The sequence below is a fragment of the Gorilla gorilla genome, chromosome 2 (assembly GCF_029281585.2).
Source record: "Gorilla gorilla gorilla isolate KB3781 chromosome 2, NHGRI_mGorGor1-v2.1_pri, whole genome shotgun sequence".
NCBI lineage: Eukaryota > Metazoa > Chordata > Mammalia > Primates > Hominidae > Gorilla > Gorilla gorilla.
Window position 1 is genome coordinate 65444638 of NC_086017.1, and position 27214 is coordinate 65471851.

The window sequence follows — 27214 nt, forward strand, 5'->3', positions numbered from 1 at the left end:
CTGCAGAGGGTTGGGGAAAGGACCATGAAGAAACCAAGAGGGGGTTGCATTTTCCCAAAGAGAGGTGGCCCTCGGACTGTGAGTCTTTGCTTTCACTTTCAATGCCAACTTCAAACCACCTTAGGCCAGCACAAAGGCAGATTCCAGCCATGATGCTTAGAAAATCCTATTCATTACTCCCATATTACTTTGGGAAAACAGTTTAGTGTAACTTAATATTAGTCTATTTGACTATGATAGCAGAAATGCCACTATGACTGAAAGCATCTTACCGGATATTTCCCCATTCTAAATTCACAAACATAAGAACGCAATCTAAACTAGTCATCGAGTTGGTGACCTATTTAGCCATTATTAATTTCTTTTGATAAGAACATTTAAAATAACTGTCATTTCCAACTGTTCTTTTAAAGAAGAATCATATTTTTAAAACTAGCCTTTTAACTTAAAAATCTAATGATCCAAACTTTTTCACATTTGTGACATAACACGAAGCTCCTTAACCCCCTCTCCTCTTACCGTAGGAAAGAAAATGCAAATGCCTTGAAAGGAGTATTTATATCATCTTATTATTCTTTCTCTGCATGAGGCAATTTAATTTCATTTATTAAAAATTTTTATTCTGAAATATTTCAAATATGGAGAATAAAATTGAAAACAAAATTTAAAACACTTATGTAGCCACCATCCAGTAAAATCAATCTCAACATTTTGCCATATTTTCCTCAAAATTTTTTTCTATGAACAAAAAAGAAATATAATTGAAATCTTCCTCCCACTCATCCCTGTTTTCATTCTATTCCCTCTCCTAGTCCTGAAGTAAACACTAAACTGAAGTTAGGGAATATACATTTAATGCTGTTGTACTCTATGTATTCATTCACTAATAAATGTAGTACAAATTCGCAAGTTTTAAAATTTTAAACAAATGCTATCATACTGCATGTATCATTATATAACTTGCCCCTTCCCCTTCCTCTCCTTCCTTCCCTTTTCTTTTCTTTCTTTCTTTCTTTCGTTTTGCTCTTGTTGCCCAGGCTGAAGTGCAATGGCACGATCTCGGCTCACTGCAACCTCTGCCTCTCAGGTTCAAGCGATTCTCCTGCCTCAGCCTCCCGAGTACCTGAGATTACAAGCACACATCACGATGCCTGGCTAATTTTGTATTTTTAGTGTCACTGCACCCAGCCTGCTTCTTTCATCCAACATTATGTTTTTGCAATTTATCTATGTTAATGTAGTTGCACTAATGCAGAGCGCATTTTCACGCTGTGAAATATCCTATTGCATAAACATACCAGAACATCTATCAATGAATATTTGTATTGTATCCTTTTTTTTTTTTTTTTTGCAATTACAAAGGTTTAATAACCCTAATGGCACATATCTTCTTGTGCCTCACCCAAGCATTTCCCTAGGGTATACACTTAAAGGTCACATTGCTATGTCATAGTGAATGTTTAATTTAAACTTGCCTACTTACTGCAGAATTACTCTCCAAAGTGGTTGTGAAATCCACACCAGTAGAGTGAGGGCAATGCACTTTCTGTGCCGTGTAGAGTATTTTCTGCCTTGCCTGCTGAGCTGGTGATAATACTATTCAGCGGTTTTTGTGTGCCAAACCTTGGACTAAGCTATTCACATGTACTATCCCACTTAATCCTAGTAATGACCTTTTAAACCAGGCCTTATCAAACCCATTTCACAGCCAGGGGTAAGAGGCTTGGAGAAGGGAAGCCACTTACACAGGGTCAACCTGACAGCCAGTGGTGGGATGGTAATGGTAACCAGCTGTGGCAGAGCTCTTAAAAAATAAATATCATTGCCTATTGCCTTCCAAACGCAAAACAGCCTTTTTCATTGACCAGACACATGAGTTGAAGCCATAAGTAAAATAAAGTTATCCAAGCGCCTAAAAATTGGGTATACATCCCTAGGCTGAACCCAGAGCCTGCCTCCTTCCTCCCAACTTGTGGCTAGCGCAAACATCAAGGTCGTTTCCTGGTTGGATTTCCCCAAGAAACCAGCTGAAGGCTCCCAGCTGGGTGGCATCAAGGGCAGGCATGCTGGCTTTCAGAGCCCAGAAGTAATGATGTTCACAGTCCCCAACCCCTCCTTCCAGCCCCAACCCCTCCTTCCAACCAGGGCCTCCCCACTATCAATCAGGGTGATGTGGAGTGCATCAGTTACACGAGTTATTTGGAGCATTTTTCCAAGAGAAGGAACAACATCATAAAGCGTCGGCAACTGAATCAGAACAAAGGGATCCTAAAGACAACTTTCCACTTAGGCCCCGGTAAGCCGAAGGAATGTTAAAAAGACACACGAACCTTAGAAGTGAAAGCAGAGAGCGAGAGGGAAATCCCCCTCGGCCTGATGAATCAATTCCAGAAAAACCCTCTCACCCGTGCCCCATCCATCAGCACCACAGTCAGAAGATGGGAAACATTGGCTCTCACTCTTAGCACCTCTGTGTTAGTTACCTAACCTCTGAGTGTGATCGAAGAAAACTGATCCCGAGACAGAGACCAGAAAACCCTGACTCAGGATTACAGCACATCACAAAAGTGGGGCTCCCCCTTCCTTCCCACAAAGGGATCCAGAGATGCTGATAAGATGGCTGCTTGACCGGATCTGGGCTCCAATGCTTCAGTTTTTAGTTTGAGTTCAAGTTCACACCAGCTACAGCAATCCTGCACACTGGCTACACCAGCCTGCCTCGAGTGTGTGGGAACACTCGAGGAAGGCCGATAATCATGGCTTGGGGCATTTTGGAGGACCATTTTGGGGGTAACCATATTCCAATACAGAGGGAGGGTAGGGCAAGCATTAAACACAGGCTTTGGAGTCAGCCGGACCTGAGTTTGAATTCACTTATTAGCTGTGTAACGTGGGCAAGTGACTAACTTGAGACTCAGTTTCCTTGGCTACAGAGGAGGTAAGGCTGGATGCAGTGGTTCACACCTGTCATCCTAGCGCTTTGGGAGGCCAAGGCAGGAGGATTGCTTGAGCCAGGAGTTTGAGACCAGCCTGGGCAACACAGTGAAACCCAGTCACTACCAAAAAAAAAAAAAAAAAAAAAGAGAGAGAGAGAGAAAGAAGGAGGTAAAATCATCAACTTCGGCTGGCTATTCTAAGGATTTTAAAAACCATGCGCTTAGAGCACTCAGCCCAGTGGTTGGTGCGCAGACGAGCAGCTTACTGTGATGGTGACTCTGTGAGAATTGGAAAAAGGCACCCTTCTTCAAGACACGTGACGGTCATTTGGCAGAAATAATTCTGCACATCTACCATGACTACACGGGGAATGTTGCCTCCTGGAGCTGTGCAGTGGACAACTTGCATAACCATGAGTACTGGCCTTGCACATAGTAAATACTCAATAAATGGTAACTGATATTTTATTAGTAAGGATAAAAACCTCCACCACCTGAGGCCTCCATGAGGAGTCCTTGGGGTGGCACTGGATTCCTGAAGGAGCTTATACGTGAATTCCCAGCCTCCAGGAAAAGCAGAACTTGTGGATAGAGGCATGGGAGGGGCAGTGAGGGGAGGGCAGGAAGAGTTGTCAGGCAAAAGTCCCAGCAGGAGATGGGGCTCATGATTCTCAGGTCAAGCCCAAGAGGCAAGCCTCATTAGTCAGGGGCAAGGTGAAGTTCTGACTTCCACCAGGAAGGCATTTGGAGCTCAGCTGACCTCCCAGGGCTGCACTGAGGAGTACATGGGGGCAAAAATGTATGTGAAAGAAAAGGCCCTGTGCAGCACACTGAAGGATTATTACTGCCTTTCACTCCCCAGTGTCCCACCCATGAAAACCTTCTCCTCCCTGCAGCCTTCAAAAGTCTCACATTCTCAAAAAAAACCTTTTAAAAAATCATGTATATTCTTTTATAAAAAACTAATTATAAAAATAAGACAATACATTTTTTTGAAGGTGGCAATGTCACTCAAAAAAATAAACCAAGGATACAAGTGGGCAATTGTAGGATAACGATGGCCAATGAACAAATGAAAATAAGCGAAATCTAAGTGAAGTAAAAAGTAAAAAGCGTGAGATCGTGCCCTGTGTGGCACATTGGGAAAAACATAAAGACTGATGATATCCAAATTTGGCGAGGTTATAGGGAAACAGGAGCTCTCTCATCCCGTTGGTGGGTGCATAAGGTGCTTTCAAACATCACAGAAACAAATTTGGAAGTCTTCATTAACATCTAAAAAGAGCACATCCTCTGACTCAGAAGTTGTCCTTCTGGGAATTGATTCTGCAGAAATAAAAGCACCAGAATGTATAGTGAAACATAAATGATGTTCACTGCAGCCTTCTTAAAAAATACTGGAATCAACCTAATGCCCATCAAAAGGACATAACTGAATAAATATGATTTTTCCATAGAATGGATGCTGCATTAGAGACCAGAGGTACAACTACACGCACTGACCTGAAAGGAGGAACTTGATACAGTATCAAGCCAACTGCAATGATCCAACAATGAAAATTGCCCACCACGATTCTGTAAAAATTGCATATGCACTTACGCATGTAAATGTGGATGTGTGTTTTAAACTCAGGAAAACATTGGGAAAGACATATACCAAATTGCCCACAGTGGTAGCATCTGATGTTGTAATCAAACTGCCAAGACAGGTTGTGGAGGATATTAATGTCCTCTTTTATAGCTCTATAACATTTTTTTTTCTTTGAGACAAAGTCTTGCTCTCTTGCCCAGGCTGGAGTGCAATGGTGCTATCTCAGCTCACTGCTGCCTCTGCCTCCCGGGTTCAAGCGATTCTCATGCCTCAGCTTCCTGAGTAGCTGGGATTATATGCACCCGCCACCACGTCCAGCTAATTTTTGTATTTTTAGTAGAGATGGGGTTTCACCATGTTGGCCAGGCTGGTCTCAAACTCCTGACCTCGTGGTCCACCCACCTTGGCCTCCCAAAATGCTGGGATTACAGGTGTGAGCCACCGTGCCCAGCCATATCTCTATAACTTTAAGGGGTAGACTTGTGGTTGATTTTCACTTGTGTCTTTTAGCTTTTTTTTTTTAAAACAAATTTTGAAAGCATATGCTTGTTGTAGAGCAGCTGGGAAATCGTGAGAAGTGTTTTTCTCATTTTTGTCTTTTGTCTCTTCTCTTAGGATTGCCTTCTGTCACGTAAAACCTCATGTCTCCACCTTTGTGGGACCCAGCACTGTGACTGCGAAGTGAAGTCTGGGGTACAGCAAGCATAGAGAATCCTTGGACATTATGGGTGGAATGGAACCCCTCAACTAGTTTAAATGAATGAAAACTGAGTCACACATTTTGTTTTCCGCATGCGGACACTGAGACCCAGGGCGCAGGCAGGGCTTGGAAGATGTTGTTATTCAAGCAGGCCAGGAGCTATTTACGAGAATGACCCCTCAAAACAGAAGTTTGTGTGCGTGTGTGTGTGTGTGTGTGTGCGCGCGCGTGTGGTTTTGACCAAAGCAGCAGCTGACCAAGGCCCAAACCAAACATCCGCAATGAGGAAAAATAAGCACAAGTCTTGAGTGGGTCCCAGGGGTCTCCCCAGCCAGGTTCACTGCCAATCACTGAACTCCTTTTCTTTGCTATCAGGCACCCCATCCCCATTATTCTTGTCCTTCTTCTACCCTGTGAGGTACGTTCTATTTTTCCCATTTCACCAATGAGGAAAATGAGGCTCAGAGTAGGTAACCCCGTTGGGGAAGGTCACACAGCATATACATAGCAGAGGCAATTCTGAATCCAGTTATGTATGTTTAATGCTGACACATAGCTTCTCAAGAAAAGCTACTTCCCTGTCTCTAAGGCCTTTTTCTGGAGCATTTGTAGAAAAGAATAGTGCTTGAAAAGATGCCAAGGAATGGCTGGTGAGGCTTCTGGGGCTGTTTCAGTGTGTAGGCAGGTGAGGAAGTTAGGATTCTAGGTGACTAGGAAGGGTGACTGGGCCAGACTCAGCCTTCCTTGAGCCTCTGGTTGCTCATGAACGAATCCGGCTTCCTCAAAGTCTGCCTCCAGAGCAATAACAAAAACAGCTCTTGCTAACTCAGTGGCTGGGGCCGCTGTGGGCATATCCCCGTATCTGGGCACAAGCTTTGCTCATTCATTCCATTTTTCTCATCTGTTGAAAAGTACCTGATCGGTAAGCTTCTGTTTTGAAAATGAACACCCTTTTGGATTCCACCCTTTCTAGGCCAATCCCTTCAGCCTTTACTGATGCTTGTATCTCTCCCCTCTGCCCTCTCCTTCTGGGAAGCTATTTTTCTTTCATTCTTTTGGGATTTGGCTGACAATCGATTTCTCCATGCTGGTAGAGTCATGGGGAAAGGCAAAGACCTCATTCAGGAGGGGATGGAAGGGAGGAGAGGGTAGAAAAAGGTGAGAAGGAGGCTCTGCTTCTTTATCTGGAACCTGTTTTTCATCTCTCTTTGTCTTGCCAGGTCCTCAGCTTCTTGTCTACAATGATGAAGTGTATTTTTTTCAACAGCTGGAATGAGAAATGACTAAATCATCTTGGATCCTTGGATCAGATTACTGAAGGGAAAGGAGCTCATTTATCTAAAAGCCAAACCAAATACGTGTAGACACCTACGTAGTTAAATCACAGCAGCTCTAGGTAGTTAAATCAGCAGAAAGCCCCCACCCAGATCTGCTGAAAGTATCTCCCTTCACCTACCCACCGATAGCCGATATTGGTATCCGATATTGGTAGCCGATATTCTATTCTTAGAGAGTCATTTGCTTAACTATTGTACCCGTTAAAATGCACACAGGTATAACAGTACTTTACATTTGCATAGGATAACAGGGTGTTTGAAATTTTTTCCTATCTCCTTCTATTCACTCATTCAAATAAATTCTATGAGCACCTATTGTGTGCCAGAACTGAGCAATATGCTGGTGCTACAATGACAAGCAAGAAAGATATGCCATGTTGTGCTGTGAGAGCACAATGATAGGTTAACTAACTAGACTTGGGACTACACGCTAGGCCCTTGACTCCTGATCCAGCGCTGCTTTCATCCAACTACCTGTCACACTAATGTTAGGGTGGGAGAAGACACTGTGTTTTAGCATCATCCTTGCCTTGGTGCAAATCAGTCCACTGGTTCATTTCTATGTGATAACCATCTGAGAGCAGGGATGAACACGGAGATGGAGAGGGAGGTCCCATGGGGGTGTGGGAGCACTGAAGGGTCATCCATGGGATTCCAGGGTGCATAAGGGAGATCCTAGGAGGAGGACCCAGGATGAAAATAGGATGAAACAATGTACACACACCTTCTTTCCTTCATGGTGTCCCTTAGCAAGTATTTTAATCATCTCTGGCTGACTTCCTCTCCAATTTCAGATGGTACTTCTTGTTAAACTCTCTCCCAAGCTCCTTATGTCTTCAAAACATCTCTCACTTTCATTAGAGATCTCACTTTCCCTTAAGAGAAAGCCAAGTCCATTTAGCATGTGCCTCACTGATGACACCTTTCCTCCCCTAGTAATATCCCTGTCTCCCCACTTTTCAACTTGGTGGTGGGGCAGGTACTTTTATGGGCCAATGAATTCCTCCTTATACTTCTTCCATTTCCTCCAGGGCCAAATATCTGAATCCTCTTGCTTTTGTATCTGAAGACTCAACCTCTTCTGGCTCCCTCCTCTTGGTCCACAAAGAGGCCCCATTCTCCCCTGTCTAAAAACTCTTTCTACTCTGGAGCCACCTCTTTCTCATTCCTCCATGTCTGTGGCCTTCACCCCTTCTTCTCTCAAGTATTCCTCGACTCTCCATCTTTCACCATCACAGTGATACTGTGTCAGATGCCAGCATTGACCCTTCAGTGCCAGAAGTTACGGTCCTGCCCAGCCTTCTTCATCCTCACCCTCACTTTCATGCTCAAAGCGGTGACCTTCCTCCTGTGCCTGGAACTGTCTCCCTCTTTTACTTCTGTGACACAACACTCAGATTCTTCCCCACCCTTGCTGTTGGCACCTTTTTTCCTCCTGTATTGTCTTCTTTGAGTTCCTTACTTATATGTGCAAACGACTACAGAAAGAAGAGTTGGTAAAGAGATGGCAGATACATGTTCAAGGAAAGACAGAAGAACATCAAAGTGTGTGGTGTCCTAAAGTATCTTTAGGATGGAGATAGATGGCAACAGGATTATATGACTCAGAATAACACTGTTTAACTTTTTAAAAGACAAATCTAGGCCTGAAAACACAATTGCCTGAATGAACTAGGCTTTTGTGGTTTGCTGCCTATAACAGAATTTTGCTAAGAAAGAATCTCCTAGTGGCTGAAAGTGCCCAAATAGAAACTGGGAGATTATAGAGCAGGTAGTTTTATTGTTATTATTATTATTATTTGAGATAGAGTCTTGATCTGTCACCCAGGATGGAGTATAGTGGCGCGATTTTGGCTCACTGCAACTTCCGCACCCTGGGTTCATGTGATTCTCCTGTCTCAGCCTCCCAAGTAGCTGGGACTACAGGCATTGTGCCACCACACATGGTTAATTTTTTGCATTTTTAGTAGAGATGGGGTTTCACCATTTTGGCTGAGCTGGTCTCAAACTCCTTACCTCAGGCGTTCCACTGACCTTGGCCTCCTAAAGTGCTAGGATTACAGGCATGAGCCACTGCGCCTGGCCAGTCAGGTAGTTACAGATAATTCTGCTTCTTCTTGAGTTCTTTGATTACATGATAACCTTTCTCAGTCTTTTTCAAAACCCCAGCTATCACCACCACCAGCATTATCCTCATCACCATCACCATCAACACTCTTACCACTACCCTGCCCCCACCATAATCATCCTCATCTTCACCACCATAATTCCCACCACTACCTTCATCATCACTGTCAAATGTCATTGAATGGTCCCCTACTAAGAACCAGGTTCTGTGCTGAGCCCTTCATATATATTCTCTCTCTTCATGTTCCTATCAACTCTGAAAAGTCAGTTTATAATTTCAGTTTTATAGATGAGAAAACCAAAACTCAGAAAGGTTCATTAACTTGCATAGAAGGACCCAGCAGTTTAAAATGTGTTCCCTACTCATATACACAAGACAGTTTATTAATCCAAAATCAAGATATCTGTTTAAATGTCAACCAAAAGATTGAGGTAAAAAAGACATTGATATGACTTGCTTATCTTTAACAGGAGACACTGAAACTAAATAGTGGTTTAATAGCTTCTCCTCAGCATTCTGTCTCCTAATGGACTTTGCAGGACTATTTTAGGTTGAAATTTTTCCTGTCCAGTACCAAAGCTCTTCAAAGATTCTATTCCCATCCCTTACCCTTTTGGGAGACGGTCAGGGAGAGAGAGGGAGGTGTAAAATCCCTCTTACAAATCCTTTTCCAAAAATCTTTGGCTGAACAAAGACTTTCCCATTTAAGAGCAGGTGACAGAAAGATTTCTCCCATAGGCAGCGCATTAGGGCTCTCTGCAGAAGTAAACAAATCTGTTATGATGAAAGCCGGACATTCCTCAGGGCCAGGATCTAATGAAAATGTCAGTGTTTTATGCAGTTTAAAAACTGACAATTCAACAGTTTTACAGGAGCTATTTAATGTTTATCATCACTTACAAGGGCTCAAATGCAGACAAAGGGAAGGGCAACTAAAGAAACCAAGTGGATCTTTGCTTGGAAGCCGCCATGTTATCTATAAACCATGAGAGTATGGCAGTTTATAAATTACCAGGCAGCCTCAGGCAATAAAGTGTAGGTCTTAGCAAATGAAAGTTGGAAATCCACACTCCAAGATACAATCATCATAGTGACCATGCTCTGCACTTTCATTTACACCTCACCCCATTAAAGACCCAACCACTGGGGAGTGAGGATACTAGAGAAAGCCCTTAAACTAACCTAAGGTGATCCATTAAAAGCTTCTGAGTTCTTGCCAAATTGTGCTTTAGATACTATCAAAACCACTAAGAACAGAGAAATAGAATATGTAACTCCCAAACCAGTACGGGGAAAATAGAAATAAAGAAAGCACAGTCAATTCAAATAGGACATTAAAGGAGTGAGGGGGTGGGGGGGAAGGAGAAGGGAACAAAAGAACCGTAATAAGAGAACATGTGAAATAAGAAGAGTAGGTCCAAATAGATTAGTTACAATAAATACAAATAGCTTAAATTCACCCATTAAAAGACAGAGATGCTGGGTGTGATTGCTCACATCTTTAATCCCAGCACTTTGGGAAGCAGAGGCAGGAGGATTGCTTGAGCCCAGGAGTTCAAGACCAGCCTGGGCAACATAGTGAGACCCCATCTCTACAGAAAACAAAATTAGCTTGGCATGGTGACATATGCCTGTGGTCCCAGCAACTTGAGAGACTGAGGTTAGAGGATCACTTGAGCCCAGGAGTTCAAGGTTACAGCGAGCTGTGATCATGCCATGCACTCCAGCCAGGGTTATCGAGCAAGATCCTGTCTCTGAAAATAAAATAAAGTCAGTAAAAAAATTACATCTAGTTTTATGTTGCTTTTAAAATGGAAAATGGACCAGTGACACACAAAGGCTAAAAATAAAAGGCTGGAAGAAATATGCACTTGCACATAGGAACAGAAATGTAAAGGCAAGAGCATTAGTACAGATGAAGAAGATTATTAATGAAAGATAAGAACAACCTACCAGGAGCTATAACATTAGATGATGACATTTTATACAATTAAAAGTATATCCTAGATAGAGAGAAAACAAAAAATGACTGAATCCATAATGATTATGAGGATTTTAATGCTTATCTCTCAGAAACTGAGCAGTTACCAGCTAAAACATTAATAGAGATTTAGAAGATTTATTAGATAACTTATAAGCTTCATCTAACGAATATACAAAGAACATGCACCCAAAGAGAGAATTCTCTTCAAGTACATATGAAATATTTATAAAAAATTGAACATGTGCTTGGTTACTTAGAAATCTTAATAAAATACAAGAAGTGTTATATGTACTTGATATCTGCACTTCTGTGTTAAAAGAAGAATGATTTGGCCGGGCGTGGTGGCTCACGCCTGTAATCCCAGCACTTTGGGAGGCCGAGGCGGGCGGATCACGAGGTCAGGAGATCGAGACCATCCTGACTAACGTGGTGAAACCCCATCTCTACAAAAAATACAAAAAATTAGCCGGGTGTGGTGGCAGGTGCCTATAGTCCCAGCTACTTGAGAGGCTGAGGCAGGAGAATGGCATGAACCCAGGAGGCGGAGCTTGCAGTGAGCCCAGACCGCGCCACTGCACTCCAGCCTGGGCGACAGAGTGAGACTCCATCTCAAAAAAAAAAAAAAAAAGAATGATTTTAGAACCTTACACATCAAGGCCAATCCACCCAGTTTCCACCCAGCCTAGAAAATAGTCCTCATTTTCTAAGGCTTGTCTTGGTGTTACCTCCTCAGAAAAATCTTCTCGGGTCACCTTAAGTCCGGTAGTTCTTCTCATTCCCAGTGACTCCTTAATAACTCTACTGTATTTTTCTTCATGCAACTTACTAGTTTCTGAAGTCATCCTATTTGTTACTGGTTCACTGCCTTCCTGGCCCCACCCTTTGAAATATAATGTATTTGCAACACATAGCTCCTGGAATGGAGCCTGGAACAGAGTAGGCATCAATGAACATGTGCTGATGAAAGCCTGACTTGGCACCCTACAGTGACCCTAGCCCTTCATAGAGATATAGACCTTGCCCCTAGAATAGATCACATTACATCAGGATTACTTGGGTTACAATCTCAGTAAGAGTTAGTGAGTTTGTCATCATATCCACTTACATAATAGACGGTAAATAAATGACTAAACTATGTCCTTCCCCATGCACCAAAAGAAGCCACACCTTGGGAAGCCACGTCGCCTGCTTACAGCCACATCTTGCTAACGACAGAGCCTGATTCCTGACTGCAAGCATTACTCTGCTCCTCCACATGGCCTCCATGTCCCCTGCAACACAACCTATTATGCGTGGAGGCTGCAAGGACAGAGAAGACAACTTGCAAATGCCTTTTTCAGCAAATTCAGTGTTTCTGTTACTATTATATAGATACTGGCTTTTGCCAAATTTATTAAAATTGACTCAAATTATCATTTCTTATAATAACTGCATGTCTGCACAAGGACTGCATTGTCCAATGAAAGAAACAAAGAAAATAATAGTTCATTGACTCACAATCAGCAGTGTGGCCATATTATCAGCCCAATAGTTAAAGAAGGAGGAATCACTGTGTGACCTTGGACAAGTTGCTTAATGACCAAATTCTCAAGTTTCCACATCCATGAAATGCTCATAACATTAGTGCTGACTATGCAGGCTGCTATGAAGACTAATTAGATTACTCCACTAAAGCACTGAACATAGTACATGTGTCCCAATGAGCTCGATAAAAGTCACTAGCATTTCAGACACCTGCATAGTCAACTTGATTCTTTTGCACTGCTTTGCAAGCTTTGCTCAAGAAACTGGTTTTTGATCACCTGCCTTCCATAGCCCTTCCAGAGATGCACCACTGTTATGGAATGAATCTTAATGTTCCTTTGAATCTGATTAAATCCATTCCTCCCTGTTACAGTGGACCTAGAAAAATCCTGGCCAATGCCAGATATATTTGTTGGATGGCCTTTTTACTGAAGATTTCAGGAAGATGGGGCTGCTATAGGGGCAGTCAAGATCACAGCATTGATTAACAAAGGGGCAGATTGTCTGGGGAACATTCCTCTTTGACCTAACCCTTCTTCCTCAGAAGGAGCTATGCTAGAATAGAAAGTTTCCACCACAGACATCTGCTTGCCAGATCTGTCCCAACACTGTAGCCACTGGTGAGAGCCATCAGGCAGTACAGATTTTCCCTTGGATTGGCAGCTACTTGAAGAAAGGCACAAGTAGGCTTCAAATTTATCATGGAAGACAGGAGCAGTACAATTTTGGCAAGGACTCCCTTTAAACATCAAAAACTTTTGCAGACTCCTCCACCTAAGTGTAATTTTATTTCTCTTCAAATAAATGGCTGTTGAATAAATGACTAATAACTATAACCTCCCCTGTGTGCCAGAAGCCTGACACCTTGGGAAGCCACGTTGCCTGCTTACAGCCACATCTTGCTATGGACTGAGCCTGATTCCTGACTGTAAGCACTACTCTGCTCCTCCACGTCCCCTGCAACACATCCTGTGAAGCATGGAGACTGCAAAGGAAGACAGAGAAGACAACTTGATACCTGATGATCAACAGCTACTAGAAATTCAGTAATGTTCTGAAATGCTAATGTATTTAAATTAAGTAATGTTTTAAATTTTAGAACTCATAATAGTGTCTATGCACACACCAGAGAAATTATCACACGTGTATTTACGAGGCATTCTATTCTGGATCATGGTTCATTATGTGTGTGTGTTTGTGTTTTTGCAGATTTGAGGACTCCCAAGGGTCCTTGGTCCACAGATAAGGAGATAAGTCATGGAAAATGTAGAATTTGTTCCTTTTAAACTGGAGTTTTTAAACTTCAGCACTAAATCAATAGTGCTATGCTATAGAAAAGGAAGAGTGACTACAGTCATCTATAGTAAGAAATTCTCAGTTGGAATATTCATGCTCAATATGTGTAACATTTTGATCAGGTTGAAGATAATGACAATTTTTTCTACCAAATTATTTATTTTCACCTCAAGGTTGATCTTTAAAATTGAGTCTTGTGGATGAATAACACCTTGGACTCGTAGAAGATCCAAGTTCTACTTTCATTCTCACCAGGAACTAACAACAAAACCTTTGACAAATCATATCGCTCTCTGGGCCTCAGTTTCCTAACAGTGAAAAAGCTCATGTGAGGCACCGAGGCAGAAGACTATAGACAGGACAGAAAATGGAGGGGAACTGACCACCCAGCAAAAATGCAGTAATGGAATCAAAGCCAGCATTAGTAGTAGCAAGGAGCTGAATCACTGCTCTAGAAAATATCATCAGAAAAATAGGCTGTAATCTTGTGAAGTTATCCCAGAATATAGAGATGTAATCTGTAAGGGACAACATGATAGATATGGGGATTACATAGTGAGAACCTGAGGATAATAGATGCTCTAGAAAAAAAGACCAAAAACTAAGAAAGAGAGCAATAAATTAATGCAATGAAACACATATGTGGCAGGTTAAAAGGGCTTACCAGAAAAATGTAAAAGAGGTAAGCAGTAGAAATAATCTGGCACAATTATTGACTTGTTGATGTAAAGAAAAAACAATCTATAAGGATCTGGAAAGAAAATAACAGGCTGTCTTTAAGAGCACACATCAAGATGGGCCTCAAGAAGTACCCACCCATAGAAGTACCTCTCTGTCATCGTGCAGAAGATGGGGGAAACATTCACGTCTGCCATCTTCTCCCCACCACCCAAGTCCCATTTTTTGTTGATTTATTTGGATTTTCAGATCAAGACATTATTTCTGGTTTTTGCATTATACTCCTTTGAAAAGCCTCTTTTGACATGTGTGCTCTTCTCTGATTCCAGTATATGACAGTGGCTTGTGATGCTCAACACCAATTCAGGAAGAGGAATAGAAGCCTAGAAGAGTGCTGATGGGGGCAGAACACTTGTCCCAGAGAGCAGGGGAGCTCTGCACAAGCCTCAGTGCAGGCCTTTGGAAGTTGTCTGTGTGGACACGGCCTCTGCACCTCACCTAGAGCCATTAAGTCAGAATCCCTAATGCAGTGCCTGGGCAAGTACCCACGTGGTTCTTATTGGCAGCCTGGGTGATGAGCTGCTGATGTCACTCCTACTGGCCCTGCCATGTGGCATCTGGATGAGGAGCTGGGGAGGCAAATCTGGGCATCATTAATACCTGCTGCTGGCCATGGCAAGCTCGCCACAGGCCCTCTTCTGCAGTGCCAAAGCAGGTTCGCACACCATGCGGACGGGGGCTGGGGGTAACACAAACGAAGGAAGTGAGGCAGATGTGAGGAAGGCCACGTTGGTGACCAGTAAACTGGAGAGGGCTGGCTGGACAAAGGAGATTGCTGGGGCAATCTCGTGGGAATATAGCTCGCTATAACCAGATCATCTGTTTTTTTCCAAAAACCCAGAAAGCCAGAATCGTATATTATATTTTCAGGTTTTTGGAACACTCTGAGCCAAACAAAATGCCATCTAGGCAGAACTGGCTTATAAGCTCCATATGTGACTCCAGGCTTAAATTCTTCATGTCCACAGAAGTTGCCCTTTTATTTTAACCAAAAGAGTCCTCCTCAGAAACAGGTCAGGCCTTTCTCAGCAAGTAGAAACCTAGGTGCTCCAAATGACTATCTTCATTAATTTGTTAATTGTTTAAAAAGCTACTCAGACTGCCCTGAAGTTCAGCTGCTCCCTGTCATTTCACATTCACATTGGTTGTGTGCAAACAACCAGCGAGCTGTCCTTTGGCACTGTAAAATGCCACGAGTCCAGGAAATAAGTGCTTCCTGCCTATGGGAGAGCTCTGCCCCTCTGAAGAGAAGCAGACACATTCAGAGCTGGTAGCCTGGACTATCACTCCTAAATAAGAGAAGGATAAAGAGCCAGGGAGCCGGGTGTGGTGGTTTATGTCTGTAAGCACTTTGGGAGGCTGAGGCAAGAGAATCCCTTGAACACAGGAGGTCGAGGCTGCAGTGAGCCATGTTCACACCACTGCACTCTAGACTGGGCTACAGAGTGAGTCAGATCCTATCTCAAACAAACAAACAAACAAATATTAGGGCTTCTGGAAAAGTCCATCGGACAGGAACACAAAGGGATCCAGATGCCAGAGTAAGTACTCCACTTCCTTTTTAATAACCAGCATCCACTGGGAACTTCCCATGAGCCGGGCTTTGTGTTTTGGCTGCACAGTGAAACAGTAAGTCCTCAATAACTATTTCTGAATGGGTGGATGGATAAATGAATGAATCAGGTATCTCTTCTATTTCACATTCCTGAAATTGAACCTTAGCATTGTGAGGGCATTTAGATTTGCAAAATCTCTTCCTTCCTTTGTCAACAATTTTCAAGAGCCAGATCTGTGCAAAGTCAGTGTGTGAGAGACTGAGAAAACAACAAAGAATCTGCCGTCAAACTGCGTCCTGGACAGAAGGACATGTGAGACCTGTGAAAGATGCCTCTGGATCCAGAGGGCAGTGAGAGAAGGCAGTTCTCTGGGAAGATTCCTGAAGATGCTCACAACTCTTCCCTAAAAGCCATACAAATCCCTCCATGGAATAGTGAATGTCCACTGCAGGCAGCTTTGCTCTCAAGGAGGAGACCAGCAAAGGCTGCCCTGAAAAGGAGGTATCTCAGACAGAGGCACCATAAGAGTTGGAGGAACCAGGAAAACAACCAAAAACAGGTACCACGGTGCTGATGTCATGCTAGGACAGTGCATCTACTATTAGTGGACACTTGGAAATCTCAGTCTCTGAAGGAGAAGCGCTCTGCCGCTGGGGTTCACTCTGTGGCAGTGTTGCTCAGGAGGTTCTCTGCTGTGTAGCCTCTGTGGGCAGAACCCTAGCTATTGTGGGACGTGATGCCAGCTCCCCGGGGACATTTTCCCTTGCCCCCCTTCCCATGCTACCACAACCTAACACAACCTAACACCTAAGCCATCAGATGTTCATTCACCCCCCAATGAACGCCTGATCATCTTTCATTTCACGGTCTTAACCTCATGTCTCTCCTTGCCAGCTCCAGAGGGGACTTGTTTCCCTCTTCTATGCTGTGCTAGTTTCTGTACTCATCCTTCAGAGTGTGTTTCAAAGTGTGAAAATGTAGCTATTTGCTAAATCCTGCCCAGCCTCTGGCTGTGGGTTCTCAGAGGGTGGGACAGGGCATGCCTGTCTTGTCCCTACTCTCAAGAGAAGACCGAGCATCTCCTTAACAATAAGAAGAGCTCCCTCATATATCCACAGAGCTTAAGGTAGTAAGGATATTCTTACTCCTCATGCTGGGATATCTTTACCAGGTAAGGAGAAGCTGGGAGACCTTAAGAAGCATTTCCCCCCTCCCTACCTCCATGACTTCTCTGTTCTACAGATCTCAAATGAAAGGCTTCCTAATGAGCAAATAATGTCTAAAACCAGAGATACTATGTTTATAAAATAATAGCCTGTTATTGTGAAAGTTAGAGCTAGAGATAGTCAAAACAAAAATAAGACAAAAAGTCCAAAAACCACTGCCCTTGTTCTTGGATCCAGAAGTCCTAAATTTTTAAGAAGCCCCAGCCGGGTGCAGTGGCTAACGCCTGTAATCCTAGCACTTTGGGAGGCCGAGGCACGCGGATCACAAGGTCAGGAGATTGAGACCATCCTGGCTAACATGGTGAAAACCATCTGTACTAAAAATATAAAAAATTAGCCGGGCGTGGTGGTGGACGCCTGTAGTCCCAGCTACTCGGGAGGCTGAGGCAGGAGAACTGCGTGAACCCCATCTTACTGCAAGCAGGCGGAGCTTGCAGTAAGCTGAGATAGTGCCACTGCACTCCAGCCTGGGCGACGGAGTGAGACTCTGTCTCAAAAAAAAAAAAAAAAAAAAAGCCCTTTGCCTCAAATCCAATTCATTTTTTGAAACAGATCATATTTGAAATGTGTGTTTCTCCCTGTCTCATTATGAAGAAAATCCTGAGATACAATATTTTCACATTCCATAAAAATCTGAACAGCTGCTTTATACGCAAATCACATGGTATACATGATATCCCAAAGATCAAAACTGGCATTCATAGATAATCTTTTAAAAAGACAAAATCCAATGAATATGGTCACCATCCTTTCTAAAACTTGAATAAAGACAGTAAAAATAATTCACTGACTCCATCAATATTCTTGTGCAAAACAGATGATTTCACCCTCCCCAGCATGTCTCTCCGGCCACGTTTATTCAGTTCCCACTGTGCCTGCCAGGCTGACTCTCAGAGAGAGAAAGCAATGAAAATATATTATACTAAGATGAAACTAAACGACTTTAATATTTCCTTAATGATTCAACAAATCCTTTCAGACTTTGCTAGCATTGTGAGGGCACTTGGATTTGCAGAATCTCTTCTTCCATTTGTCCACGATTTTTGAGGGCCAGATCTGTGTGAAGTCAGTGTGTGAGGGACGAAGAAAACAACCGAGAACCTCCCCTCAAACTGTGTCCTAGGCAGAAGGACACCTGAGACCTGTGAAAGGCTTAAAGGTGAGGCCATTAATATTGATTATGCTATTAATATATTACACATCAATATATATATAAATATCAATAATATTAACCAGTGGAGAGAGTAGCTTAGGAATATTTTATAATGTGAAAAAAATACTTCAGTGTCCAAGTCTCTTATTTAACCTTTACAATTCTCTCTACCCTACTTCCCTTTTCTCTATGTTCCTGCTGACACTACACTCAGCATGCATGTCTGAGGATGAGAAAGAAGGCCAGTGCAGCATGGCAGGGCACTGGGGGAGGGAGAGAACAGCAACAGATGAGGTTGGGAAGGTAGTCAGGGGACAGAGCATGCCGGGCCTTGTAGGCTTGAGCTAAGCATTTACATTTATTACAAGTACAAAGGGGACTGCCTGGAGGGGTTTAAGAAGGGAGTGTATGATGTAATCTACATTTTGTAAAGATCACTCTGCCAACTTGCCTGATGAATTTATGCCTTATGCCCTTGATCAGATCACAAGGAGCTGGATGGTAGGGCCATACGTAGTTACTCTCCCTTTAATACCCCCACATCGTGGACTGGTAGAATGTTAAACCAGTGGCTCTCAAACTTTCCTGTGTATCAGGATCATCCAGAGGCCCATTTAAACACATCTTGTTGGACTCCATCTACAGAGATTCTGATTTGGTAGGTCTGGGCAAAACCTGAGAATTTATATTACTAAGAAGTCCCCAGGTGATGCTAGGATGCCAGTGGCTCTTCAAGGCACTGCACTTAGAGAACCTGTTTAAATCTGTTTGCAGAATAAATCAATCAGTGAAGAAACATGCAAAATTTTTTTTTTTTTTTAGTTGGTTGTTTGTTTTTGAGACGGTCTCACTCTGTCGCCCATGCTGGGCTGCAGTGGCATGATCACGGCTCAGTGCAGCCTTGAACTTCTGGGCTCAAGGGATCCTACAGACTCAGCCTCCTAATTAGCTGGAACTACAGGCATGCACCACCATGCCTAGCCAATTATTTTATTCTTTTGTTGCCCAGGCCGGTCTCCAACTCCTGGCCTCAAGTGATCCTCCCACCTCAGCCTCCCCAGTCACTGGGATTACAGACATCAGCCACCATGACTGGTGACAATATTTTTAAAACAAACAACAGAAATAATCAGTGGTTTGAATTTTATGTAAAATACAATCATTTATTCTTTTTCTTTTTAAGAATTATTCTTTTCAATCTAGAATGTGATGATAACAAAAGGACAAATCATTGCATATGGAAGTACTCTGAAAGGAGATAGATCATTGTGATTAGGCAAGATGAGACACTTCAGAGGCTGTACTGCCAAGTTTAATTATAAAATTAAGTGTCATTCAAAGAAATTTTTATTGCAAAAGTATGTGATTTACTTCTGTAGGCAGTTATTACAGTACTGCCTCAATCCAGAAGGAATATGAGATGGTGAGGCATCTCTTGGTTCAATTCCAAAACTGAAAATTAAACTACAATTTCCTTAGAACTCAGGAATAAAACTCACCATGGCTCATTCTGTTTGGTTCAAAGTGTACAACATTGATGAACATATCTACTGTAAAAGCAAGTAGATTCAAACTCTCTTCCTAGGAGGAACCCCCAAAGATTCCAACTTAGGTACTTATTATGCCAAAGCAAAAATGCAACTCAAGAATGCAAAGTAAATACAGACTCAGAGCCAACAGATGAGAATAAAAGTCAGACCTAGGAGAGTTGAGTACAGACGGTTGCACAAGAAGCATAAGTCCAATACTCTATGGTCTCTGTGGGTTTATTCTCTTCTGCCACATGTGAGGCTTCGGTTTCCATGTACCAATGTCCATCTACTCAGAAATCATGATTGCAGGCCAATCAACAACAGATAGTCCAAACTCCGTGATGGCTTGGGGTTTAGGGGTTCAGTAGGAAGCTCTCTGGCCTGAAGCCTGAAAAGTCACAGGTTCATATTCTGCTTAGGGAAGGAGCTGGTTAGGTATATCCAAAATCATATAGGGCTAGTGAAATCTCATCTATTCATTCAGTAGTTACTCTGGATCTCATGGTGTAAGAAGTCAATTGGGCTGGGCTAGGGGGTAGAGGAAGATTCAAAACATCAAAAGCCACAAAATCAAAACAAGAAAAACTGTTGAAAATCATAGGCCTTGGAAAGCAAATAGTAAATATAATAGTCATTAAGTAGCAACCAATGACCAACCTTCCTCTCCGTCCATGTAGCAAGATCCAAACAACCCTGTGTGGCCACCATGAGGCTGACACAACAATTTACATCATGTGGATGATGGACCTAGATTATTGTTCTACACTGGTGGGAATCATGGAACAGTCTGGCTGTGAATTAAATACAAAAATAGCAACTCCTACACTCTGGCAAAATGTAAAGTACATGTGAGCCCCCAAATCCAAGCTCATTATGCAGAGTCTCTCTGAAACCCAGCACCCAGCATTTGCCGTTACCCACCTCCAAAAGGGTAAAAGTAAACACTGGACCTGCTCTGGTGTTAAACTGCCACCGGATCCTCCCCGCTGTCTCCCTCCTCCTCTTCTTCTTTACAGACAGGTAATGTTGGATCTCGAAGGAACTGGGGGCTCCCACTCTAGGCAAAGGTTGGACAGGTGATCAATGTACAGCATGAGATTTGGCTGTGCCTACGTGCCTCCGACAGAGCTGGATCATCTGGGACAATGAAAATTATGAAAATTATAAGCAACAAGAAAGCAATATTAACAGCAAGGGCAGGGAAACCAGGACAGCACATACCACAGTTCCTAGGACACCCAGCAACCATTCCTCTCCTCATTCAGTCATTCTACACACATTCATTAAGCATGGTGCCAGGCTCTGGAGATATCGTAGTGACAAATAGGAACACAGACCCTGCCCCCATGGAGCTTATGGGGTATGTGGGAGAAAGACGAGACAGGCAGTTACAGGACAGCGGGTAAGGAAACCTACAGGGTGCCATGGAGCACAAAGCAAAGGCAGCCAACCCAGACTGGGGGTGAGTGGTCAGGGAAGGCTTCCTGGGAAGAAGTGACATGTAACGCTGAGCCTGGAGAACCCATGGAGTTAGCCAGCCAAGATTGGGGTGGGTCAGCACGTGGGAGATTCCTGAGAATCTTCGGCTGGTCCGAAGGGCTGAAAGTCCTTTGTTCTCAGCCATTCTGCAGCCTGTAATCCTACATCCAACCAGAGCACCCAGATTTGGAGTCTGCAGCCCTGATTACAGGAGGAACTGGTGCTCCTCCAATGTCCACAATCCAGTTGCATTTTGACTTCTGCCAGTGGGATCTCAGGAAACTAAAGAACTTAGAAAATAGTGTTTTTTCTTTTTTTTTTTTCTATAAGAAGAGAGAGAGAGAAAAAACAATAACGCAGAGTTGAACTGCTACGGAATAGACCCAATTGCAGCAATCCTTTCTGCACACCAGCATCAGGGGTAAGGGAGATGCCATCCTCATGGAGATTGTTGAAACAGACAAGAAGGTGGATCACAGTTTGGTATCACAATACGGGAGCCCACTTTGCCCCTTCCTTTCCTCCAAGTCCCTGAGAAATTGCAGAGGGAGCACTTTGTTCTTCTTACCCTTGGTGTTGACGTCTAAAAGGCTATCGCAGACATGATACCTCCCACTTGCCTGATGCAACTAGGGGAAACCAGATAGCTTATGAAGCCAATCTTGTCAGGGGCCTCCATGTGGGGGGAAAAAAAAACAAAACAACCCCCTAACGGCTGGGAAAGTCCCAGCAGCTTGAATATTGCCCAGGACTCTAGCTACCTTTGCATTACGAAAGAGACCACTGGAGAGGATGGCTTAAGACTGGGTAGTAAGCATGTGGTCATTTGACCAAAGACACGTAGTCCAAAGTAGCTTTCTGTTTTAATATTATCATATGATCCAAGTCCTACAAACAACATCCTTGACTGAAATCGAAAAGAAACAAAACCCTCACTTCTAAGAAGCAGAGCAAGCGGCGTTTTTAGAGACAAAGAAAGGATAGCTTCTTAACTTATGACAACACAAATTTGTTTAGGTTTTCCCTCCACCAAGAAAGTAATCAATTAGGTTTTTTACAATAAAAATATCCCCGTGCATGTGCAAACACCAGAGGCAATCATATAATTACCCTGCCCAATCAGATTCAATTGCTGACAGTTGAGTTCCCACTGCTCATTAACTTCAGATCACAAAGAGGTCTTTACGGAAGCCCTTTCCTTCCCTTTACAAAGGTTCCTATGATGCCGCGATCAGCCCCGGCACTACCTCATGCAAGATAATCATCCCCAAATCACCAGGGCCAAGGCCAGCCTCCTCTGGCTTCCTTCTGAAAAAATAAAATGAGAAATTCGAAGACACCTTGGCTTAAACACCCTTGCTTCATTTGGGGATCTCACTTCTAAATATAATAGTAACCTTTCACCCCCACATTTTAAGTGCCGTAATTACATAATTAAAACCAATTATGTCATTTAACAGAGACTTTTTCAAGATACGGCAAGCCAATTACCTCAATCATTGACCTCAGAAGATTTCCCACACTGACCTGCAACAATGAGAATCGGGATAAATTTAGACACTGGCTTCGGAAGGCTGGCATGGACTAGCAGGGTGGGTTGTAACTGGTCTAGATTCTTTGAGACTTTAGAAGCTAAACTGAATTCATTCCCATCTACACCATCACTACTTGTTTGCACAATCCTTCCCATATCCCAAGATAATTGCTTGATTTTTTTATAACCACTCTGATGGAATGATTATTTCCATGTTGCGGACAGAAAAAGGAGGCAGGGAGAGTCCTAAAGTTATCTGAAGTCAAGCAGCTAGTGTTAACAGCAACGCTAGGGCAAGACCTAAGTCTTCCACCACAGAATTCAAAGTCTCCACGTAGCGAGTGGTGTGTGGGTGACTCTCTTACCCCAATTTCCCTTTGAGGCAACACATTTGCCCCCACTTTTATTTAATTCACCTGCATGGCACAAGGTTCCACAGCAGCTCAGGGGGTGGGTCCTAAATTAGGCCCCAGCCAATCAGCTTCCAGCATTCCTCCCCTAGCCACAACATTGGTTCAGAATGAGCACATGATCCCATCAAAGCCAATGAGAGACACTGACACTTTTTGCAGGGCCTGTGGGACCTCTACCTAACTGTACTTGGAGTGACCGGAGAGAAGACTGGAAGTTGAGCAGCCATCATGCTCCACCGAGGAAGTGAGGGTGAATGGAGCCAAGAGATGTGGAGGGAGAAACTGGTTCCAGGAAACACCCTCTATTCCCTATCGCTTCATGCTGCGAGTAACAGGGGTTATTCAAAAGCACACTGGAGAAAGCAGGAAGAACGCCACCTACAGCTTGGGTAGGCTCCATTTCGAGGATGGAATCAATCCACTGTGGCTCCGAGGCCTGCCTCCTGCTTGTGACAGTTAAATGCCTTCGGTTTTTGGCTTATTTAAAGAACATACCATTTTATGGGCAGGAGGAAGCACTTTAATCTGCAAAATGATTTTTATCACAAACTAAACATCCTTGTAACTTTTTGGTCCTCTGCTTTGGTCGAAGTTGTCTCTCCTTGGAGCTCAGACAGCTGTTGGAGCTCAGAAGATCTGCCTCCACCCTGCACTTTGCCCTGCTCGCTGGTACTCTGGTGCTCTCCAATTCCTGGATCCATGTGGGATGTAAGAACTCAGGATCAGGACGCCTGCACGCATCAAAATGGGGCATTTTCTTTCTCTTTATCCCAGGACTTGAGAGAAAGCAAAAAACAAACAAACACAAACAAAACAAGAATTCCTCTAATTTAAGGTTTTTAACCTTGACACTTGAAGTTTTGGGCCAGACAATTATTTGTCATCAGGACTGCTTTGTGCAATGTAGGATATTCCTGGCCTCTACCCACTAGATGACCCATTAGCACCCCTCATTTGGGACAACCAGAAATGTCCGTGGACATTGACAAATAACCAGGGATGGGGGCCAAGATCCCCCCTCATTCCCCAGCTCCCCATTTCCTGGTTAAAAACCACTGCTGACAGCATCTTTAAAAACATAATTCCTTGTAGTATTATGTTGTGAGATTGAGAGAACCATCACCCTCCTTAGAACTTTACAAAAGCCATATAAAATATCCCCTGAGGAGAACTGACTTAAAGAAACTTCAAGATAGCAGCCTGCGCAACATAGTGAAATCCCATCTCTACGGAAACACACACACACACACACACACACACACAAAGTAGCCAGGCATGGTGGCACGAACCTGTAGTACCAACTATCCGGAAGGCTGAGGCTGAGGTGGGAGGATTCCTTGAGCCTCCGAGGTCAAGGCTGCAGTGAGCCCTGATGGTGCCACTGCACTCCAGCTTGGCCGACAGAACGAGACCTTGACTCCAAAATAGCAATACTACTGTCTGTCAGGGCTATGAAGCCACGTAAGACTTGACCCATTAAGGACAAGAGTGAAGAAAAATGTATCAAATAGAAATAATTTTATCTAAACACTGGCAAGAGGAAAAAGACATGGAGGAGAAACTTAGAAATGAAAAGCAGTGAGGCATCTATATGGTGAGTTCCAGCATGGGTGCTCAGCTTCTCACTTTCACAAGTAAGAAAACGGAACTTTAAGGTTATTGCTGGGTGTCCGGGATTCAAAACCCAAAGCTAAAAATGTGGAAGAGGTTGGTGTTATCAGAAATGATCTTTCCAGTAAACGCCTAAAACTCACTCACTCTGCAGAAAAAGCCAAAAATGGTAAAGCTTCACTTATTTGGACAAATGTGGGAGAAGTCATTTAAAATAAGCAAAATTGATGGATTTATAGAATATTTTTCAAGGGAAGGCATTTACTTGCTTTCAAATGCCAGCAGTAATTAAGAGTGAGCTGGCAGAGTTCCCTCCTTCAGGATTGGTTTGAATAAGAAGACAGAATTTATTGAATTAATATAAGCATTGTTAGGCTGGGAAGGAGGGCTTTGAGTTAGATTGTCCTCTCCGTGAGCTAATTAGTTTTATCTTCACACAGGCAGCTGGCTGAGACCAGCCCAGGAATTCCAGAATAGTGGGGTTCCAATGAGGCTTTGCTTCCAGGCACAGACATCTGTGCACCTTGAGGTATTGATCAAGTCAGTCAGGAGAAGCAGGTTGGCTTGTGTGTGAAGGCTGGGCTGTTTGGGGGCCTCACTGTGTGAAAAGACTTGGATTCTAGCAGTTTCTTTCTCTACAAGTTCTAATGTCTGGAGAGATGGAGAGGCCTATTAGGGGAGTTCAGATGACTGGAGCTGGGACATCACTGCTTCTTCAGGTCCCAGGCAGCCTCCCCTCCAGCTATCAGCATGTCTTGGCTATCCCATGCTGTCCCCTCAATCTCCAACTGCCCTCCTTTCTCTCCATCACCAGAGAAATGTGACTGCCTAGGGAGCAACCATGTCTTGAAAGGAGGAAGAGCAAGAATAAAGGTGTCTCTGAGGGGCCTTGCTTCTCTTCCCCTAGTTCTTTTAGGCATTTTGTTTTGTTTCATTTGGATAAAGAGCTAACATTTAGAACAATAATAGAAAATAGAAGTACTTGTCTGGAGGATCTAGCAGAGGTCCACAGTGACTCTTATGAGCTGTACAAAGGACTGTCCCTTCTGGAGTCTAGTAATCAAATCTGGAGGAGTAGTCCTCAAATCTTGTTAGAGAATGAAGTTCTCAGGGTACACTCTTCCTGGCTAAGCAATCCCATCCCAGCCCCTCTCTACTGAAATCATTCATCCTGGTCAAGTGTGTTTCTCAGAATACCTGGGTATGTCAACAGAGATAAAAGAGAAGTGCAGCGCACTTCCTAGTTTCAGCTGGCACTAAAACAAGAGAATGAGTTGTGCGTTTTTTGGTGGAGGTGCCTCCTGATCAAGTCTACACACTGGCTTGTGAACATGTTGTCTGTACTGAAGAACTTATCCCAAAAAGGTGGCTCCACGTACACCATAGACAAGTACTGTCCTTCCCATGTCCTTTCAGCATGAACTGAGAGAGGGGCAGTCTCAAAGTGGCAGGTGTCACAAGAGGTCACTCCCATAATCAACAACTGAAGACTTCCCAAAACAGCAACTCCTTGCTTTTGCCCCAGATAAGCCTTATTCCCAGCATCAAGAAAAGGATTTTAATGGTGTGTGGACTCCTGGTTCAGGTAGAAGTTGGTATCCAGAGATGTCATTCCTTATTTATCAAGTACTTATTCAGCAGGTCCAGAAATGTTTTGCAAAATTTGGTGTTCATGCTTATATACTTTATTCTGAGGAGCAGAATTACGGTAACCATATTCTTAGTTTGAAGCTCAGAATTAAAAATTAAGCAACAGTTAGCATAAAGCAATCCCTTAATTTTTTTTTTTACCAGTTTTTCTGAGGCAAAATTTACATACCATCAAGGTCATCCATGGTAAGTGTAAAGTTCAACGATTTTAAGTAACCTTATAGAATTGTGTGATCAGCACCACAAACCAGTTTTAGAATGTATCTATTATCTCCAAAAGACCCTGCAACTGTTACAGTAAACTTCCCTTAATTTTTGCAGCAAATGTTCTAGAGTTGAAAAGAAAGCTCTTTCTACATCTGCAAGGCTGATCCATTTTTCTCCCTTCCAAGAACTCTACTAAAAAAATTATCTGTTGCTTATCTGAAATGCAAATATAACTGGATGTCCTGTATTTGTGAAATTCCAGCAACCCTAATCCAGGACCAAAGCAGAATTAACCAAATAAATGAAAGTGCATGTCTAGAAATAAATGTACTTTTCTGGAGCATTGTAAATAAACATGAATTATTTTCTTAGTTTTGAACCATTTGAGTTCTAAGATGGTCAGAACCTAGTTCCAGTTAGAATACCAGTTGAGAACTAAGCTACAGAGACAGCCTGAATAATTCACAACCCAGTTGCTGTTTTACAAGCAAGCCTGGGACCTCAGACACTCATAGGATTATATGCCACATTTCCCTTGAAAGGTTAAAGTGGATGTAATTGTTAACCTTGCAGCTCACAATCAGAACTGGAAATGTGACTTTTAGGGGCACAAATTATA

The 27214-nt window shown here is 43.1% G+C and overlaps 1 protein-coding gene across 6 annotated transcripts in view; it reads right to left on the minus strand.

Annotated features, from left to right (window-relative positions):
- ERC2 (ELKS/RAB6-interacting/CAST family member 2) overlaps positions 1-27214 on the minus strand; it is a 971230-nt gene that overhangs the window by 79811 nt on the left and 864205 nt on the right. The window contains exon 18 of one of the 6 annotated variants that reach the window (XM_055383003.2): positions 20751-20838. The exons of the other annotated variants lie outside the window; for them this stretch is intronic. The gene's annotated coding sequence lies outside the window, so the exon portion shown is untranslated. Of the gene's footprint in view, positions 1-20750; positions 20839-27214 lie in introns of those variants that run through there. 6 annotated transcript variants of the gene reach the window in all.